This window comes from Pleurodeles waltl, chromosome 9 (assembly GCF_031143425.1).
Source record: "Pleurodeles waltl isolate 20211129_DDA chromosome 9, aPleWal1.hap1.20221129, whole genome shotgun sequence".
In the NCBI taxonomy this organism is placed as follows: domain Eukaryota; kingdom Metazoa; phylum Chordata; class Amphibia; order Caudata; family Salamandridae; genus Pleurodeles; species Pleurodeles waltl.
This window is the reverse complement of record NC_090448.1, coordinates 377,113,315-377,127,646: the sequence shown is the minus strand read 5'-3', so window position 1 is coordinate 377,127,646 and position 14,332 is coordinate 377,113,315.

Genomic DNA, 14,332 nt, shown 5'->3' with positions numbered 1-14,332 from the left:
AAAGCGTTGCTTGAGAGATGGACTCTGTATCCCTACGTTTTTTGGGAGAGTTGCTTTATTCAAAATGTTGATTCTGCCATTGCTTTTATTCCTTTTTATTACTCTCCCTTTACAGCTACCTAGCTCATATTTTAGAGAACTTTACACCATTTTTCAAATCTTTTAATGGCAAAATAAAAAGCCCTAGGCAAAAAGGCAATTTTAGAACTGGGGGTAGAGCAAGGCCTTCCTCATTTTAGGACCTACTATCAGGCAGCCCTCCTGGACAATTTGATTCAATTTTCAATACCAGCTACTGAGTTTAACTGCTTTTTTTAACCTCATGGTCAAAGAAAGTGAGAATAAATTGCCTGTGTTTTTGAAAACGACCAAGCTACCTAAGAAGTCCAGATATAAAATGTTGATGACGCCAGAACATCGTTTGCAAGCATTTGCATTTTATAAATATTGGGAGGTCCCAACTTGTCATGTCTATACCTGACTACAATAGAGTGAAATTTAGGGACTGGTGGAAAGCAAAGCCAATGGTATATCAACCAATATGCTTTTGGAAAGATATTTTCTTAAGCCATTCTGGTACTCAGATCCTTAAAGTAGTTTCCCTTCTGGAGAGGTACACCCACACACTATAAGACATGGCCAGCTACATCTTTTAGACATCTTAAGGACTTCAGTGCCACACTAGCCAGGACAATAAACGGCAATACAGAGGGCCATGTATGTGCTTGGAACCGCCTGGACACTATTAACTGCACCAACAGAGCTTTTGACAATGTTATGCTCAGAAAGCATGTCTGGTTGGGTTTAACCAGGTTTTCAGAGAAGTACATGTGTCCTTAATGCACGTACCCATCAATAGCTCTAGGCTCTTTGGAAAAAAGGATTAGTCTGCGCTAGAACCATTCAAGGATAGTCTTGCCACAGCACAATCTTTCGGGCTATTGATACCAGCTCAACAATTCCCAAACAATGCATACAATTCAGAGGCTATTCCTGAGGGCTAGCTTACAGACACCACCAGCCATCACAACAAGCACTACAGCAACCAAACCAATGGTTTTGAGGCCGTAGATGTGGTACTGGCAGAAACCATTTAAATCAGCAGAGTCAGCAATCCTCCATCTCTCCCTCCTCTGCTGCTGTGGCTTTTGAAAGCCTCCATACTGTCTATCAAAATCATGTGGTAGTGCAACAGACAGGATGGTGTGAGGTCCTGGATCTTGTGGCAGGAGGCACAACACCTCTGGAGGGGGCTAAACTAGCAGAACGTCATCCTGGTTGGCAACAACCTGGCAGGGTCCACGAATGCCAGAGCGGATGAACTTAACAGGTGTTGTCTGGCATACCTTGTGTGGCATCTTCATCTGTAGGTGGTGCAGAAAGTCTTCAAGAACTGGGTACCCTCAAGCTAAATCTGTTCTTCCTTGACGAAAACACTCAGGGGGTGATTCTGAGTCTGGCGGGCGGCGGAGGCCGCCCGCCAGACTTCCCCCACCAAAATACCGCTCCGCGGTCGAAAGACCGCTGAGGGTATTTTGGGATTTGCCCTGGGCTGGCGGGCGACCGCCAAAAGGCCGCCCGCCAGCCCAGGGCAAATCATCCTTCCCACGAGAACGCCGGCTCAAAATTGAGCCGGCGGAGTGGGAAGGTGCGACGGGTGCAGTGGCACCCGTCGCGTATTTCAGTGTCTGCATAGCAGACACTGAAATACAAAGTGGGGCCCTCTTACGGGGGCCCCTGCAGTGCCCATGCCATTGGCATGGGCACTGCAGGGGCCCCCAGGGGCCCCGCGGCACCCCCTACCGCCATCCTGTTCCTGGCGGGAGACCCGCCAGGAACAGGATGGCGGTAGGGGGTGTCAGAATCCCCATGGCGGCGGAGCGCGCTCCGCCGCCATGGAGGATTCACAAGGGCAGCGGAAAACCGGCAGGAGACCGCCGGTTTTCCGCATCTGACCGCGGCCGAACCGCCGCGGTCAGAATGCCCTGCGGGGCACCGCCGGCCTGTCGGCGGTGCTCCCGCCGACCCTGGCCCCGGCGGTCTCTGACCGCCGGGGTCAGAATGACCCCCTCAGTGCCAACAAATCTGCATTCTGGAATTCTTAGCTGAAATTTAAGGAAGTATTTCTGTACTTATTGCCACCACTACTAATTTCTGAGAAAGAAAAAGACAAACCTGGCCCAGGTCATTCTTATTTCAGGAGAGTGTGCTACCCAGTGCACCTCAGCATTTGCCCTCCAGTCTGGATTCTACTTAGGCAGGACCTCCTGTCTCAGCAACAGGGAAGGGTCCTCCATCAATGTACCAACAACTTCAAATTCCAATTCAGGAGATTGAGCTGCAGCAGCTAAATGCATTTTACTTACTGATTGATGTGGTTAAATTCATCCTTGTGGCCCAATGCCTATCCACAAAATCAATCTTTGTATGGTGCCACAAACAGCAACCACTTACAAGCCAAACTTTCTGATGTTCTTCTGTTTGCTCTTTAATTTGCCCAACAAAGCTGTGCGATACAAAATGTGGAATGTTATTGGTTGGCCCTTTCAGCCATTGTGTGTTTACTTGAGCAACCACCATTGTTTAAATTACCTGTTGTGATGATTTTTATAAAAGGTTTGGCCCATGTGCTTCCCCCCAGTCCGTTTGTTATGCCTCAGTGGAATTTAACTTGGTCAATACATTTGTCATGATCACACCCTTTAAGCTTCAGTTGTTCCTTAGGCCTCTTGACACTTAAAACTTCCCTCCTGATTCTGATTATGCCAGTTTGTCACATGAGTAAACTGCAAACTCTCTCACTGGAACCACATTCTTTCTGAACAAATTGGTACTGAAGGCCTGGATGATATTCCTACCAAAGGTCGTACGTTCTTCCACATTAGCAAATCAGTCACTCTTTCATCATCTTTTTGCACACATCGAAGAAGGATGAGATGCTCTATTTCCTAGAACACATTAAGAGAGCACTTAACTTTTACATCTCCCTTTGACAGGGCCACCCTGTGTATAGGCAGCTCTTTGTGAGGTTTCATTTGCAAAGAAAGGCAAGGCAGTACAAGAGAAGCACTTATCAAGATATCAAGTCCTCTGCTTTAAAATCTGCTACACTGGTCAAGAAGTAACCCCTTGAAGACCTGAAGGCTCATTCCACCAAGGACGCTACAGTGGTGTTTGTGAGATGGATACCTGTTCTAGACATCTGTCAGGCTGCAAAATGGGCATCAATGCATATGTTAATGATAAACTGCAGCCTTACCAGCTAGGTCTGGGGGGAAGGTCACTTCATGTATACAAACTTCTTGGTCTGGGTCCACTCCCCAGACCGTCAACCTTTGGGAGGTAATGCTACAATATCTATTGTAAAACTGAGGAGTCTGTGATTAGAAGAATCAACTAGAAAAACAAGTTACTTCCCTCTGGTAATACCCTTTCTGGTGGATACTCTCTTGATGTTACTCTAGATTTCCACTGCCTCTTTGTTTGGAGGGGCTTCTTTTAAATCTAAGCAAGTCCAAAGTAAGAAAATCGGAATACTGTCTTAATTTGTTCTTTGTTCAGCCCTCTAGAGTGCTGAAGGACAGCAATACTAGAAACTGATGTCAGTGTGCAGAGGTGGTGCTTAGGTGTGTCCCACCTCCATCACTTATGGGGTAGTACTGAATCATAGTATAACCACATGGCATCACGTACCGGCACATAGGAGCATTGCTGAAAAATTCTATGGTTCTAGTCTGGGGCCTAGGTATATTCCAAAGGTCAGAAATCTGCAGTTAGATAAAGTACCCAAGGTAAGTAATATGTCCATCAATGGTAAATAAAATAAATCCATTCTCACAACTGTTAAATACATTTTTGATCCCATAATTAGATTCTGAATAGGTTTCTTTGCTCAAAAAATGAAGTGTTTGTTGAAACATACATACACTGTTATGCTGCAGCCACGTGCCTTGTTCAACGGCCCTGCAAGAGTTGTTTTTAAGGCTCTATGGAAAACGTAAATAGATCTGAATACATTTGACATATTTAAGGTCAAGGTAATTCTTTAACTGTATGAAGGTGTTATGTGATAATTTTTTTTTGTTAAACGTAATTGGGGCTTAATTGAAGAATGATTTGGTACAGTAATTAAAAGAAGGAAATTCATGCTGTCTTAATATTGTATGTATGTGCAACATCAACCCTTCATGCAAACCGGGTTGATTAACAAATATGCACCAAAAAAATTTCAAGACAAAAGTAGCAGTGTATAGTGCTGTTGAAGATGTTAAATCGCAAGGAAGAAATGTTTTAATGGACCATTGTTATACATGGACACATAGACCACTCTCATAGGACTGGGATCTTTTATTGCCTTGTGCCTTTGAGGCAAAGGATCCCAAAAGCACACTGTATTATGCTGTATTGTAGTGATGTTGATGGACGCATCATATGGCCTTTTGTCTTCAATTCTAAGGTCCACTCTAAAGAAGAGATACCATGAAAAATACACTATCAATCTTGCATCCTTGAAACCTAGGAATGTAGGATATAATAAAAACATGTAAATGTATCAGAGTGGCAAATAATATTATGAATACAGGGACTAAGCATTGTTAAAAGTGCATGCTCCAAGAATGGTGCCAATAATATTCGCTGGATTTGCTGGAGATGTCTAGAAATTATGGAACATGTAATTTGTTCAGTAAATGCATGGTGTATATATGTAGCTGTGTCCATCTAAGCTACTGAAGACATTCAGAGCAACAAATGTAAAAAGAAAATTGAATTGATCAGATAATCCTTAGAGCTTGGGTTGTGAGGGAAAGTCACAATCAACTGCAGAAGGTGTGATGAAGGTTGTCTTAAAATGCACAAAAGGCGGGTCCACTCTTATCTAACAGATTAAGTGCTTCTGTGCTGTAGATAGAAACATTATTCATAATCATTGAAAAACACACCTTCTTAACCTCCACTGTTACCCTGCCAAGCACCATTGTAGCCTGTGTTTCAGTGCAAGATCAAATAAACATAATGGGGGTCATTCTGACCTCGGCGGTAAAAGGCCCTTACCGCCGGTCAGAAGTCCGCCATTCTACCGCCGCGGTAGACCGCCACGGTCATTCTGACCACCAACTGTGAAACTGCCAAAAATCCGACATCCAAGGAAGGCCGCCACATCAGCGGGCCGCGGAAAACTGGAGGATGAACAAACCTCCACCGTCACGCCAACACAAACACGCCCATGCCATTCTGACCCACGAATCCACGCGGCGGTCTTTCAACCGCGGTATTCCATTGGCGGTACACACCGCCGCGGTCAAAATACACACACAGCACCAAAACACTGCCACATTGGACATTTTGAAATACGCACACCTGAGACACATACAAACAACGCTCCCACACATCCAATCAACTATAAAACACACACCCACATCACCCACAAACCCCCACTAGTTGGAAATCGGAGCGAAGGCGAGAGCGAGAGAGATAGAGATAGCGAGCACAGCATTAGACAACCCCAACACACACAGGAACACAACTTCATCACCCACACCACATCTACGCACACATCACCACATATCACCACGCACATCACCACAAACACCACCCCACACCTCATCCACACCACCCCATGGCACCCCAAAGTCACCCACGGTTTTCGGACCAAGAACTCCGGGTCATGGTGGAGGAAATCATGAGGGTTGAGCCCCAGCTCTTCGGCACACAGGTGCAGCACACCACCATAGCAAGGAAGGCTGAGCTATGGCAAAGGATCGTAGACAGGGTCAACGCTGTGGGACAGCATCCCAGAAATCGGGAAGATATCAGAAAGCGATGGAACGACCTACGGGGGAAGGTGCACTCGATGATCTCCAGGCACAACATCGCTGTGCAGAAGACTGGCGGCGGACCCCCACCCACCCCACCCCAATTCACAGCATGGGAGCAAGAGGTGGTAAACATCCTGCATCCTGATGGCCTCGCTGGAGTACACGGAGGAATGGACTCTGGTAAGTCAAATCTCAACTACTTCACCCCCCCAACCACCAGCATGCCAACCCCCCCCCCCCCCAATATCACCCCCCAGCACATAACCTCCCTGCCAATGTCTCACCAGCACAACCCACCCTAAACAACACCAACCCCTGAATGCCAACACAAACCATAGACAGCCACCACCAAAGCATGACCATTGCACATACCCATACACCCCCCCCCAAACCCTCACAACACCTCCCACAAGGGAATGCCAGCACTGGGGGACAAGGGCACCCAAAATGCACGCCATGGCACACACAGAAACAATAACCATACTCCTTCACCCCTGCAGGGCCCGAACGCCAACACACTGCCACGGAGGGTCCAGAGATGTCCATCCCACCCCCAGAACAGGCCCCCAGCGAGGACAGCAGCTCTGTCGACCTAGAACCTGACGACCAGCCCGGACCATCGGGGACCTCTGGACAGTCGGTTCCCCACACACAGACACAGGCCACAGCAGACCCAAACCCCTCTGGGAACACCAGCACAGCTCCCACCCAGCGGGCCCATGCCTCTGTCCCGCGGACGCGTCAATCAGCGGTGTGTCCGCCACTACAGGGCACCCAGGCTGACCCAACACCCCAACAACAACAGGGACCTGGGGGCAGTGGTAGTGGGCACACCGTCCAGGGGACAGAGGCCCGGGGAAACAGGGCAACTGGGAGGGCTGCTGTGCGACGGGGGGGAGGACAGGCCCAGGGAACCGACTCTCCAAGAGGCCCTCACCACCATCATGGGAGCATACCATCACTCCCAGGAGACGATGGCGACGGTACTGGCCAGGTTCACCGAGATCCAGGCACAGCAGGAGGAACGGTACATGGGGTTCAGCAATGAACTCCGGGACATCGCTACCGCAATGGGGACCATAGTCCAGGCCCTCAACCGGATAGAAACCACATTGCGGGACCATGTGGCACCGCAAAGGGCCCCTGTCACTAGCCAGGAACAGCCTACCACCTCCGCCGGCGCTAGTGGTCAGGAGGCCCCCACAGAACGACGGGCCACCAGAACCCCACCTCCTGCTGAAGAACAACCACCCCGCAAGAGGAACCTGAGATCTCAAAGGAAGACAGAGTAGGATGCCAAGACCCCCGCCAGTCTAATATCCCCCAGGATGTCATTCCACTGTCCCACAGTGTCACCCTGTCCAACCTTGAACTGCCCCTGCTCCATCCTTCCACAGCCATATGAACAATGCACCTGTGCGACTGAGAACTGGACTCTGCCATGGACATAACTCCACCCTCACCCTTCACCGTTTTAATATCATGTACCAAAATATAGCACTAAAAATAAATCACTCATTGCACATAAATCATTCTGGAGTCAGCCTGTATTATTTACAAATGTATAACACATTACTTATCAATAATGTCATGTTATTTATGTGTGGACAACATACCGATGTCAATAAGCATTAGTCCATGGGCTAACCAAGCAGAAGTCACGCAGTGGGTCATACAGCACTGAAAAGGGAAGGGAAAAGTAAACTTCAGTTTAAAAGAACTGGGGGGAAATACACAAAGTAAAGATGCAGGGGGCATTCAGTAAATGGTAAATGGCGTGGGTGATTCCTACCTGTGTGCTACTGAAAATACTGTTGGATAACTCTGTCCCTGTTGTCTGGGTCGTCCTCTTCGTCTTCCTCCTCTTCACTCTCCGCAGGCTCCACAGCTGCTTCAACACCACCATCTGGACCATCCTCCTGCAGGAAGGGCACCTGACGTCGCAATGCCAGATTGTGAAGCATGCAGCAGGCAACGATGATGTGGCACACCTTCTTTGGTGAGTACATCAGGGATCCCCCTGTCATATGTAGGCACCTAAACCTGGCCTTCAGGAGGCCAAAGGTTCTTTCAATGACCCTCCTAGTTCGCCCATGGGCCTCATTGTACCGTTCCTCTGCCCTGGTCCGGGGATTCCTCACTGGGGTCAATAGCCAAGGCAGGTTGGGGTAACCAGAGTCACCAATTAGCCACACACGTTGTCTCTGTAGCTGTTCCATCACATAAGGGATGCTGCTATTTCGCATCACATACGCGTCATGCACTGACCCAGGGAATATGGCATTCACATGGGAGATGTACTGGTCAGCCAAGCAGACCACCTGAACGTTCATCGAATGGTAACTTTTCCTGTTTCTGTACACCTGCTCTTCGTCTTTTGGGGGTACTAAAGCCACATGGGTCCCATCAATGGCACCAATTATGTTGGGAATATGTCCAAGGGCATAAAAATCACCCTTCACAGTGGCCAAATCTACCTCCTCAGGGAATACAATGTAGCGCCGCATGTGTTTCGTCAGGGCAGACAACACTCTAGACAAGATCTTTGAAAACGTAGGCTGAGACATTCCAGATGACATGGCCACTGTTGTCTGGAATGAGCCACTTGCCAGAAAATGGAGGACTGACAGAACCTGCACTAGAGGGGGAATTCCTGTGGGTTGGCGGATGGGGGACATCAGGGCTGGCTCCAGCTGGGCACACAGTTCATGTATAGTGGCTCGGTCAAGTCGGTATCGTAGTATGATGTGGCGTTCTTCCATTGTCGACAGGTCCACCAGCGGGCGGTACACGCGAGGATTCATCCTTCTCCTCGCAAGTCCCAGCGGACGGTGCCTAGGAAGGACAACATGGAGCACAGAGTCAAGCAAGTCACAGGTACGTTCACCACTGCATGCATAGCACACGATTATCTATGTATTGAAAGGCGTGTATGTGTGGCAATGCAAGGCCTAGGCCTGTGTGACGCAGTACAAATAATGCCATGTGGGCCCTTGAAATGGCGGCTGCCTGACCTGTGAAGTGGGACAATGGGATGTGAGGTCAATGCGTTGGCGCGGCACACCGTGGCGGTAGGCGGTCGAAGACCGCTATACGAAGCCGCATTGGCTAACATTGAAGCCTATGGGTTTCAGGAGCCAATAATGAGGTGCGCCGGCGGTCGCGGTACGCACCGCCGCGGTACGCACCGCCGCGGGCGTGACCGCCATTTTCTATCTGCTTAATCACTCGAGACCTGATCTTCCACAGGAGAGGACCTATACTGCAAGTGCTGCTGTGACCTCGGTCTGGAAATGACAATGGCTGCTGCGACTGGGGAAAGGGCCCCCGCCTTCAGTTCCGAAGAGTTGGAGAAGCTCGTGGACGGGGTCCTCCCCCAGTATGCGTTACTCTATGGTCCTCCAGACCAACAGGTAAGTACACTGGGTGCACATTGAATAGGCTATGCCTGTGTGGAGTGGGGTGGATGCTAAGTTGGTGGGGTGGGGGGCGAATGAGGAGTGCAACGCACGACAGATGAGAGCATGTGCCATATGGCAAGGTTGGGGAGGGGGGGCCAATCGCATCTAACATGCAGGAATATGATGATTTCTCCTTCCCACCCTGTACATGTCAAATAGGTCAGCGCCCATCAGAAAGTGGACATATGGCGTGCCATCGCCAAGGAAGTCCGGGCCCTGGGGGTCCACGTCAGACGGGGCACCCACTGCCGCAAGAGGTGGGAGTTCATCCGCCGCGGGACCAGGAAGACCGCCGAGTCACTGCTGGGGATGGCCTCCCAACGTAGGAGGGGTGCCAGTCGTACCCTGACCCCCCTGATGTCCCGGATCCTGGCGGTGGCCTACCCTGATTTGGATGGGCGCTTGAGGACATCACAGCAGACACAAGGGGGTGAGTATCAGCACATTCTGCTATCTCTCTGCGCAGTGGAGGCGTCTGGGTTGGGGAGGAGGGTTGGGGGTGACATTAGGCCAGGGCGCTTTCTGTTGTGTAGTCCGCTCCTTTAGGCATGGCCCTGTGCTCCCGGACCCCACCTCTGTAGGGTGACAAGTACAGCTATCGATGGTCCAGCATCGCACATGTGCGCCTTTGGCGTCTCTAGACCTGTAGTCCTAGTCCGAAGTACTGAGTAGTGTACCCCGAATGCGCGGCTTAGTGCTTGAGGCTCCTGTGTCTGTCCTCTCCGCCAACGGTGTTGACATTGCATGCACTCAACCTGGTCTTCGTTTTTCTCCCCCCACCCTTCTTCTTCGTCTTCTTGTGCATCTGTGCATTAGCATCATCAGGCAGAGGAGATATGGCATCGGAGCACGAGGGAGCTGCAAGTCACAAGGCCCCGGTGGGACCAGGAACAGACACCGAGGGCACCAGTGATCCGGAGGGCGAGGGGAGCACCACAATGGGGACCGGTGGTGACGACAGCGACACGTCCTCGGATGGGAGCTCCCTAGCGGTGGCGGCAACATCCGGGCCCCCCGCCTCTCCAGGTACAGCCGCCACCCAGCGCACCAGCCCCGCCCTCCCAGCAGCCCCTCAGCCTACGCTCCGTGCCCGCTCGCCCAGGAAGGCGGGCGTCTCCTTCGCCCCAGGCACCTCAGCCCCTGCCCCTGTTACCCCTGCTGCCCTCAGTGAGGAGGTCATTGATCTCCTCAGGACACTCATTGTTGGGCAGACTACCCTTTTGAATGCCATCCAGGGGGTAGAAAGGGAGGTGCATCGGAGCAATGCCTACCTGGAGGGCATTCATTCGGGTCAGGCTGCCCATCAACGATCGTTCAATGCTCTGGCCTCAGCACTGACGGCAGCCATTGTCCCTGTTTCCAGCCTCCCTCTTCTGACTGTCTCCAGCCTGTCTCTGTCTCCTGTTCCTCAGCCTATCCCATCCACACCATCAGACCAGCCTGCACACACCTCAACACCCAAGGGAAGCTCATCCAGACACAGGCACCACAGAAGCCACAAGCATTCACGCAAGCAACACCCAGATGCAGACATTCCAACAGTCACTACCACCTCTGTGTCCCCCACCTCCTCGTCTCCCTCCTCCCTCCCTGTCACCTCTACACTCACACCTGCATGCACACCACCATCAGCCAGTGCTTCCATCACCAGCACACCCTCCAGTCCAGTCCGCACACGTGCAGTCACCACCCCCACTACCATTTACACGTCCCCTGTGTCCTCTCCCACTGTGTCTGTCACCCCCTCTTCCAAGACACACAAACGCAGGCAGCCACCCACCCAACAGCCATCCACCTCACGACAGCCTCCAGCACATGCACCTGCACCCAAAGACAGCACACCTGACTCTCCTACAACCACATCCTCTTCCTCCACTTCCATCTCCACTTCTCCTACCTTTTACCTTGGTCCTAAGAAAGTTTTCCTTGCTAATCTTGACCTCTTTCCCTCCACTGACCCACCCCCTCCATCTGCAAAGAGTCCCAAGAGCACCTCAGCCACCACCAGCCCAGCTTCGGGTGTCACTGTGGTGCATGGGTTCTGGAGCCCACCCTTTGCCAGCAGTGACACCTCAATCAGCAGCAAGGGGACAGCCAGCCCCCCACCAGGCAAGAAGACCAGGAAGGTAAAGGGCCGCCGTGAGAGGACTGACACGGCTGCCCCCAAGGAGCCAAGTTCTCCCACATCACCAGCCACAACAGCTAGGGGAGGCAAGGGCCCGAGAGCCCCATCTAAGGAGCGAAAGGGCAGCAGCGTGGAAAAGTCAGCCAGCAGGAGCGCGGAGCAGGAGGGGCCCACAAGCCCCATCCCGGGTGTTAGGAAGGACACCAAAGGGCCCAGGACTCCGTCACCGAAGGGTCCAGCAACAGCACGGTCGGAGGGCGAGTGAGCAGGGAGTCCAGGCCAGGTCTGGCTCCCTTGACCTACTGGACGAGCACCGCTGAAGAGGGCCCCGCCGTTCAGAAGAGCACCACTGAACAGGGCCCCGCCGTTCAGAAGAGCACCGCTGAACAGGGCCCCGCCGTGCAGAAGAGCACCGCTGAAGAGGGCCCCGCCGTGCAGAAGAGCACCGCTGAAGAGGGCCCGCCGTGCAGAAGAGCACCGCTGAAGAGGGCCCTGCCGTGCAGAAGAGCACCGCTGAAGAGGGTCCCGCCGTGCAGAAGAGCACCGCTGAACAGGGCCCCGCCATCTCAAGCACCGCTCCGCTGGGCCCTTCATCTCAAGCACTGCTCCGCTGGGCCCCGCCGTCTCAAGCACCTCTCCGCTGGGCCCCGCCATCTCAAGCACCGCTCCGCTGGGCCCCGCCGTCTCAAGCACCGCTCCGCTGGGCCCCGCCATCTCAAGCACCGCTCCGCTGGGCCCCGCCGTCTCAAGCACCGCTCCGCTGGGCCCTTCCTGTCAAGCACCGCTCCGCTGGGCCCCGCCATCTCAAGCACCGCTCCGCTGGGCCCTTCCTGTCAAGCACCGCTCCGCTGGGCCCCGCCATCTCAAGCACCGCTCCGCTGGGCCCTTCCTGTCAAGCACCGCTCCGCTGGGCCCTTCCTGTCAAGCACCGCTCCGCTGGGCCCTTCCTGTCAAGCACCGCTCCGCTGGGCCCCGCCGTCTCAAGCACCGCTCCGCTGGGCCCCGCCATCTCAAGCACCGCTCCGCTGGGCCCTTCATCTCAAGCACCGCTCCGCTGGGCCCCGCCGTCTCAAGCACCGCTCCGCTGGGCCCTGCCATCTCAAGCACCGCTCCGCTGGGCCCTTCCTGTCAAGCACCGCTCCGCTGGGGCCCGCCATCTCAAGCACCGCTCCGCTGGGCACCACCGTCTCAAGCACTGCTCCGCTGGGGCCTTCCTGTCAAGCACCGCTCCGCTGGGCCCCGCCGTCTCAAGCACCGCTCCGCTGGGCCACGCCATCTCAAGCACCGCTCCGCTGGGCCCTTCATCTCAAGCACCGCTCCGCTGGGCCCCGCCGTCTCAAGCACCGCTCCGCTGGGCCCCGCCATCTCAAGCACCGCTCCGCTGGGCCCTTCCTGTCAAGCACTGCTCCGCTGGGGCCTTCCTGTCAAGCACCGCTCCGCTGGGCCCCGCCGTCTCAAGCACCGCTCCGCTGGGCCACGCCATCTCAAGCACCGCTCCGCTGGGCCCTTCATCTCAAGCACCGCTCCGCTGGGCCCCGCCATCTCAAGCACCGCTCCGCTGGGCCTCGCCGTCTCAAGCACCGCTCCGCTGGGCCCTTCATCTCAAGCACCGCTCCGCTGGGCCCCGCCGTCTCAAGCACCGCTCCGCTGGGCCCCGCCATCTCAAGCACCGCTCCGCTGGGCCCTTCCTGTCAAGCACCGCTCCGCTGGGGCCTTCCTGTCAAGCACCGCTCCGCTGGGCCCCGCCATCTCAAGCACCGCTCCGCTGGGCCCTTCCTGTCAAGCACCGCTCCGCTGGGCCCCGCCGTCTCAAGCACCGCTCCGCTGGGCCCCGCCATCTCAAGCACCGCTCCGCTGGGCCCTTCATCTCAAGCACCGCTCCGCTGGGCCCCGCCGTCTCAAGCACCGCTCCGCTGGGCCCCGCCATCTCAAGCACCGCTCCGCTGGGCCCTTCCTGTCATGCACTGTTAACGGTTCACTGTGCCCACCATGCCTCCTCCTTGACCAGTGGAGACTGTAATCCACCTGATGGACTGTGGCTTTGCACTCCCCAGGATGGCCGAGTGGGCAACCCACCCACTGTAGAGACTTGAGAGACTGTGGTTTTGCACTCCCCATTTCACAATGTTGCATTAACAATTGCACTTTCTTCTAGGTTGTGACCCTTCATATGCATTGCTATTTGTTTGTGAAATGTTCATGTTGGTGCCTCTGCAAATTGTATTGTATTGTATTGTAATAGTATTTATATAGCTTTTACTACCCCTGACGAGGCGTCCAAGCGCTTTTCGGCAAGTAGCACGCTACCCCGGAACCCAACAAGAATTAGTGATGGATTAGTATCGGGAAATATGAGTACAGTTTTAGTATTATTATGAGTTAATTTGAGCCGCGGATATCAGAGTTTGTTAGTTAGATTGACTGGAGTGATGGAGGAGGAAAGAATACAGAAGTGTTAATTGGGAGTATATGGTAATAGGATTTAGGCTTGGGATGAGTAAAGGAGGATGGAGGCGGGAAGAGTCTGTGGAAGGGGTTAGGGAGATCATAGTAGCAGGGTGGGATAAATAAGGGCGAATTTAGTAGGGTTGTTTGGGAGGTCATGGTAGTAAAGTGAGGTTTGGTGAGTTAGATGTGGAACCGGAGGGAAGAGCTTAGGCAGAGTTATTTAGGAGATGAAAGTATTAGAATGGATTTGGGATGAGTCAGAGTGGGAATGGAGGATAGATTGATAGAGACATGACATATGATGATGGGTAGATAAGTGTGATATAAGATGAGAGCAGGGATTCATAGATATCTAGTATAACAACCCACCCACGAGCTATGCAATGACCCACGAACATGCCAAGCACAGAACAACGTACACACATACATATATAAATATATATATGTATATATATATATATATATATATATTTATATATAGA